Raw genomic sequence first — 6,591 nt, 5'->3', positions numbered from 1 at the left:
GGGGTAGTTGTCGAAACTTGACAGGTATAATAAGTTTCAGGAAATGGGTCCGATTTGTTTTATATAAATATTTGATATACTGCACTCTTTATAATTAATATAAACAAAATATATATTTACAAACAATGAATTAAAAAGTTTGTTACAGTTATATGGAGTTACATTTTTCAGTTTACTTAAACAAAATGTCATTAAGCAATTACTAGAACTAATATAGATGTATTTTTAGTTTCTGCCAGTTTTTACCGGCTATAACCAGTTTCTGCCACTGGCATGGCAAAAACCAGTTTCTGCTGGCAAAAAGCCAACCCTGCATGCAACCATCTATAAGCTGGGACAAACCTCAACTGACCACCTTGTCTTAGATTAGTTGCCAATTATTTCTCATCTTAAAATTTCTTTTAAAATCATATAGTTTCTCTATGAGCATAAATAATTAAGATTGAAAAAGCCATCCCCAGAATCTATGGACAATTTGGCATAACTCAACTAGGGAAGTAATGAATAGTGATTTGACCAAATAGCTGAACATAGCCAAACATCGGAAGTACGGAAGGAAAAAAAAAGGCCAAATACAGAATATTCAGTGAAGGAATATTAACATTTTTCTAGATATAGTCAATCAGAAATGCTNAACCACGGAACCCCTTTCAGAACACATTTCTCTGCAACCACGTGTTTACCGTAGGTAAGGTTTTTTCATGTAAGACGTTCAAATTTTTTATGCACTAATGTAAGATGGACAAATACCTAGTAAAGGCAAAATCTTCTATGATGATGCAGCAAGAATATTCATTGCTTTAAAAAATAGAAGACATTAAAAATGGATTATAATAACAGAAATGATTTTTTTTTCAAGTCTATTTGTGTTTTTTTAGTTTTTAGAAATCTCACTTAACTTTCTGAAATCTCACCCTGTTTTTGAGAAAGGGTGAGAAATTCTCACCCATTTTTTTTCTATGATGAAAACACTGTACATGCACATTAGTATTAATAGTTATACGCATAACTATATTCAAATAAAGTAATCATCATTAAGTAATATTAGTAATTTCGGTTCTAACGAAATTACATTAAGATTCCCTAATGTCACTGCGTTCACCTATTTTCTGAGTTTTAAAAAATCAGCTGGTTGTAGGCTCAGCCACTAACAATGGGATTGCTGAACTTTGGACTAAAGTGTCAGTTATATATTTTCTCTTTAGAAGCAGCATGCATACAACAGGGGTGATTATGAGCCCAAGTCAAAATTTCAGAAAATTTCTTGAGTTAAAAAACAAACAAACCCAGTTTAAATTGAAAAAAATTTAAGGTTTTTTTCTCCCTTTTTCAATATTTCTTAGTTTACATATCTCCCTTACAAAAAAATAAACTGTGTTTTTAAGTTCCACCTTTGAAAATTTTATTTCCGGAAACTTCTGTGTTCAATGATTTTTTTAAATATCTGGGCCATCGATGTCCGGAAACTTCCAGATCACTGTTAGTGAAAATTCCGGAAATCCGGATTTTTTCCAGAGCACAATCAGCCCTGCAGTTTTGAAAAGGAAAATTAATGTATTTTAAGATTATAACAGTTGACTAACACTTTCATGAATGAAATATAAACCTGCAACAGAAATACAACCTAACCAAAAAGGTCACACATAAGGTTTATGTAATTTGTCAATACCAGTTTAAAAAGTTTATTACATGCAATCAAGGTTATCAAGTTTTTGCAGAAGTGGTTAAAACCACTGGTAGAAACCGGTTAAAAACGGCGTGGCAGAAATTCAGAAAATGACATTAAAGTACTGAGATTGTGACATACAATGGATAATTCATAGGAAAAACAATTAAATGTTAAACAAAGTACAACTTATTTACAAAATTATCACCATTCAAAATCAAAAATATTACATTGTTTGCACTCTGCAGTAATTTATAACAAAAGACAAGTTTTGATGCAGTTTCTAAACCTAAACAATTTCTCAATTTGCCTATGCACGAATGAGAAATTTGAGAAGATTCTCTCAAGTTCAGCAGAACTAGCTGGCATTGCCATCAAGGAACAAGCAAGATATGTGAAACTTTCATCAATTGCATATTTTTTAAAACTGGGCCACCATGTAGCAGCTGGGGTAGTTGTCGAAACTTGATAGGAAAAATAAGTTTCAGGAAATGGGTCCGATTTGTTTTATATAAATATTTGATATACTGCACTATTTATAATTAATATAAACAAAATAATATATATTTACAAACAATGAATTAAAAAGTTTGTTACAGTTATATGGAGTTACATTTTTCAGTTTACGTAAACAAACTGTCATTAAGCAATTACTAGAACTAATATAGATGTATTTTTAGTTTCTGCCAGTTTTTACCGGCTATAACCAGTTTCTGCCACTGGCAAAAGGCCCCAACCCTGCATGCAACCATCTATAAGCTGGGACAAACCTCAACTGATCACCTTGTCTTAGATTAAGTTGCCAATTATTTCTCATCTTAAAATTATTCTTTTAAAATCATAGTTTCTCTATGAGCATAAATAATTAAGATTGAAAAAGCCACACCCAGAATCTATGGATAATTTGGCATAACTCAACTAGGGATGTAATGAATAGTGATTTGACCAAATAGCTGAACATAGCCAAACATCGGAAGTACGGAAGGAAAAAAAAAGGCCAAATACAGAATATTCAGTGAAGGAATATTAACATTTTTCTAGATATAGTCAATCAGAAATGCTGTGCTATCATTAAAATACATATAAAAAAGATTGCATACAAAAGCAAAAAATAAAAATCAGTAATTTTTGAACAAAAAATTTACGATAGACCACTTTAGCTTTCCAATTACAGTTTTTCTAGATAAAATGGATGGGAAAAAAAACATTCATAAGAAACACTATTCAATAAATGCTATCATAATAAAAATGCCAAGAAAACTTAACCAAGAAGGCAAAAGATAAACAAAGAAAAATTTTTCTTAAAAAATAATGTTAACGTTGAAAATCACAGCCTTCTATGTTATCTGTTTTACCGTACAGGAAAAAAAAGTAATAATAAAAGAATTAAATCTATTTGAAACATGCCATTAAAATGTTGCGCTATAATAAAAACAGAAACCAGCAAAAAAATAAAAAAAAGCAAAGCAATTTTCAACCTTATAGCAATTCTTCTCAATTCTTAAAACAAAATTTTTTAAAAACTGCAAAATTTAATTGCTTGAATATATATATTTAAAAAAAAAAAAAAAAAAAAGCCAGTTATCCAAAAAACTTGCCCAGTTCAGTATAAAGTAATCTAGTTTCAATTCTTCAAATCTTTTTTGTTAACTTTTCTCTCAGAACAGAAATTTGCAAGTTTTAAAACTTAACAAATATCAGTAAAAACTACTTCTAATAATGCAAAGTAAAAAATATGATCTTATATCTTTATTTAATCAATTCAAATCCCAAAAAAGAAAAAGAAAATAACTGCCGAAAAATACTTCACAGAATATTTGGCCAACCAAATATTCAGTTAAAGGGCCGAAAACAGAACAATGGCCGAATATTCGTTATATTCCTATACTCAACTATAACTTTATTTTAGACTAATTCCAAATCGCATTCTAACTTTAATAACAAACTTATATTCTTTTAATTATTACTTTAAAATCAAAACATTTTGCCAAATGCAAATCTTAAAATTTTTTTTGCATATAATTTTTCCTTCAAGTGAATTAAAACATTCGCTAAAACAAGATTTTATTGACAAAATTTACAATTCTATCACATTTGGTGAGGTGGCGAATGCTTAGCGTGGGCCCTAGATAAGTAAAATACTCATTTCCAAAATCTTGATTTTATCGCCCCACACACAAAATAAAAGACTTACTCTCTCATACACATTCAGAGATAAGAGTCATATGTGTGTCTTTTCATAGTAAAGGATCAATTAAAAATCTGAGTACTATAAACCTATAATTTAACAGGGGTAGAAATTTTTTAAAAAAATTACTGGTCCAGAGTACCAGTAACTAAAACATTTTACTAGTCCGCACAAAACTTTACTGGTCCGTCTACACGTTCCTATTAGCTGCAAATAAATAAATAAAAATTAAAATTTTTGATTGAAAAAATCATGATTTTTTTTTTTAAAAATCATAAATTTTTGATTTAAATCGCGTTTTTTTGATTAATATTAATTTTGTATAAAAATTTTTTTTAAAAAAATTGTGAATAAGCTCTAAAATAGTTTTAAGTAAGATCGTTTAAGTTCCATAAGATCGGCTGCGAGAATAGATTAACGGAGATCAGCTGCGGCGGATAGTGGTCCGGCGGACCACTGTTTATTATTTTATGCTGGTCCTACTCCGATTTTAGTGTTCACGGACCAACGGACCACCATTAATTTCGAGCCCTGTTTAATTTAACCAATTTTGAAACAAACACTACAGCAGAAAGTAAATCGATATTGTTACCGACCAATAAACCAAACATTAATTGTAGAAGAAAAAGAGATCAATGAGTTTTGAAAGGCAATTAATTAAACTTGACTCCTGAAGTTATTTAGGAACAAATGGAAATATGCAAATATAAGTTATAGAATGTCTTTTTAAAAATTATTTAATAACTAATGGATTTTTAGTTAATCCATTAACTAATATAGTGTTAAGTATTTGGTTTGGGATTTTCTGAATGTGGTGTGCTTTTGTTTTGGCAAAGGAATGTTTATAAGTAGGTTTTTTGAAAATTATTTTTCCCTTTGTAATAAGTTTATATATTTTACTTCTGTACTTTGTATTCTCTTTTTCGGGACTTCTTGCAAAGCCTTTGGAATACAGAGAGCAAATTTTAGACATTTGGTGTGTTCTCTGGAAGAATAGGTTTTGTATTTTTATGACGACGTCAGCTTCGGTCGTCATTTTTATATTTTTTATTGTTTTCTTCGTCTACAATTTGTTATAGGTTTCAATTTTCTTGTGGAATTTCTGCTGCATTGCGCAACTTTCCCTTAAAATTGAAGTTTTTAGATGTTTATAAACGATTTTTAATTTTTTTTTTTACTATATCTCATAAACAAATACAATTTAAATTGTCAACTTCAAGAATTGATTGCACATAGCACTGGTACAAATTCCGAGCAGAGGACCGCGTGAAATTAAAAATCATTACAGAAGGCACCAACTCGAAGAGTATAACTCATAGGCCACTCCCGGTGGAAACTTCACAATTTGATTAAAAAAATTCAAGTTTAAAATCCATTTGGCGTCTTGGTGACTGTAGTTGATGCAACAGATCACGATGCAGAAATATTCCCGCCTTTCGGTTTAAATAAATATAATGTATGAAGACATTGGTTTATCTAGGAACAACACATTAGACTATATGAGAGAAAATTCTATGAAAGAGCACTTACCATTTCATTGGATCAACATAAAATGATTTAATGAAATTAAAAACTCCCGGTTGTGGTCGAGGTCTTGACTGTGGAGGAGCGAACATTATTAATTCAGTTCTGCAAAGAAAATTAATAAGACGCAACTTACTTTAGATAAAAATGTCACAGTTTGAAGTGAAAATTAATTCATATAACGTAAATTTTGGAATCAAACTTACATAAGAGGAACAGGGTTAAAAATTCTTTTTTTTCTTTCAAGAAACGAGCAAGTACTAGTTGTTGCCAGAAATTAAAAGTTAATCCCGCCTGTTTCATGGATATTTTCACTGCTAAAAGCCTATTTTCACTGCTTACAAATTTTTCGCATGTGAACAAGTGAAAAATAATTCCTCTGAATAAACTCACCAATCAGGTTCTCGTTGCCAGCAGTTATCGCACCTATAAATGCAGTTAACAGAAAAAGAGAACCTGATTGGCGTATTTTTCTTATGAAAATAAATATTATACCAATCGTGTTTCCAAATCAGTGATCAGTGATCTGAACTGCATTTTCATCAGTGATCTGAATTGCAGCAACCACTTTCGGTGAGAATGCTAAGGTGACTACGATAAAACTACGACACGCTAAACTACGATATGAGAACAAATCAGCGGAGCTTTCTAAAATAATTTTGTGACTCATGAACTCTCATATGGATGGTGTTTTCAATTCACCTCGTTTTCTAAATAAGCAAACAAACAACTAGTTAAGCGGAAGTAACTTCACCCGGTCCGTACGAACTTCCGCTACATCGCCATAGCCTTCTTATTATTATGTTTTGCATTAGATTTCCAAACATTGTTGGCGTTTTCTCTTATCTTGATAACGTTTGGTGTTTGGAAATTAAAAAATCTGTTTCATTAAATGAGCTTTTCCTATTATCACAAGTTGAATGATAATGGCAAGAAAAAATTGTCAATAAAAAATAATATAAAATATATATTATAGAAAAAATAATATTCAGTTGTCTGATCCTTTTTCTGGAGAGTTATTTTAAAGTTTAAAATATGAAATACAATTAAGTTTTTAAAAGACACTGGTCTCTAGCAGCTAAATATTAAGTTAAGATATATTTACCTCGCAGATATACTAATTATTCATGGCATTCTAAAAGTATGCACAGCTTAAAACCTGCAACTTTTAGATATGACATTAAAAGAAGTACAAAATGTGGCTTTATTGTCA

At 30.3% G+C, this 6,591-nt stretch overlaps 2 long non-coding RNA genes across 2 annotated transcripts; both read right to left on the bottom strand.

Moving 5' to 3' along the window:
* Nucleotides 1-257: 257 nt before the first annotated feature.
* On the bottom strand, nucleotides 258-3,202 carry LOC139425184 (uncharacterized). Its single transcript, XR_011636464.1, has 2 exons — nucleotides 2,437-3,202; nucleotides 258-342 (listed from the first exon to the last, which is right to left on the bottom strand). It is a non-coding gene; the product is annotated as an uncharacterized lncRNA (long non-coding RNA).
* A 34-nt stretch (nucleotides 3,203-3,236) lies between these two features.
* On the bottom strand, nucleotides 3,237-5,743 carry LOC122270716 (uncharacterized). The gene is made up of 2 exons (XR_006225963.2): nucleotides 5,585-5,743; nucleotides 3,237-5,483 (listed from the first exon to the last, which is right to left on the bottom strand). It is a non-coding gene; the product is annotated as an uncharacterized lncRNA (long non-coding RNA).
* Between the last annotated feature and the right edge of the window lie 848 nt (nucleotides 5,744-6,591).

The sequence above is a fragment of the Parasteatoda tepidariorum genome, chromosome 3, assembly GCF_043381705.1.
Source record: "Parasteatoda tepidariorum isolate YZ-2023 chromosome 3, CAS_Ptep_4.0, whole genome shotgun sequence".
NCBI classification, from domain to species: Eukaryota; Metazoa; Arthropoda; class Arachnida; order Araneae; family Theridiidae; genus Parasteatoda; species Parasteatoda tepidariorum.
Note: the sequence above shows the minus strand (reverse complement) of the source record. Positions and strands in the feature narration are given on the sequence as shown.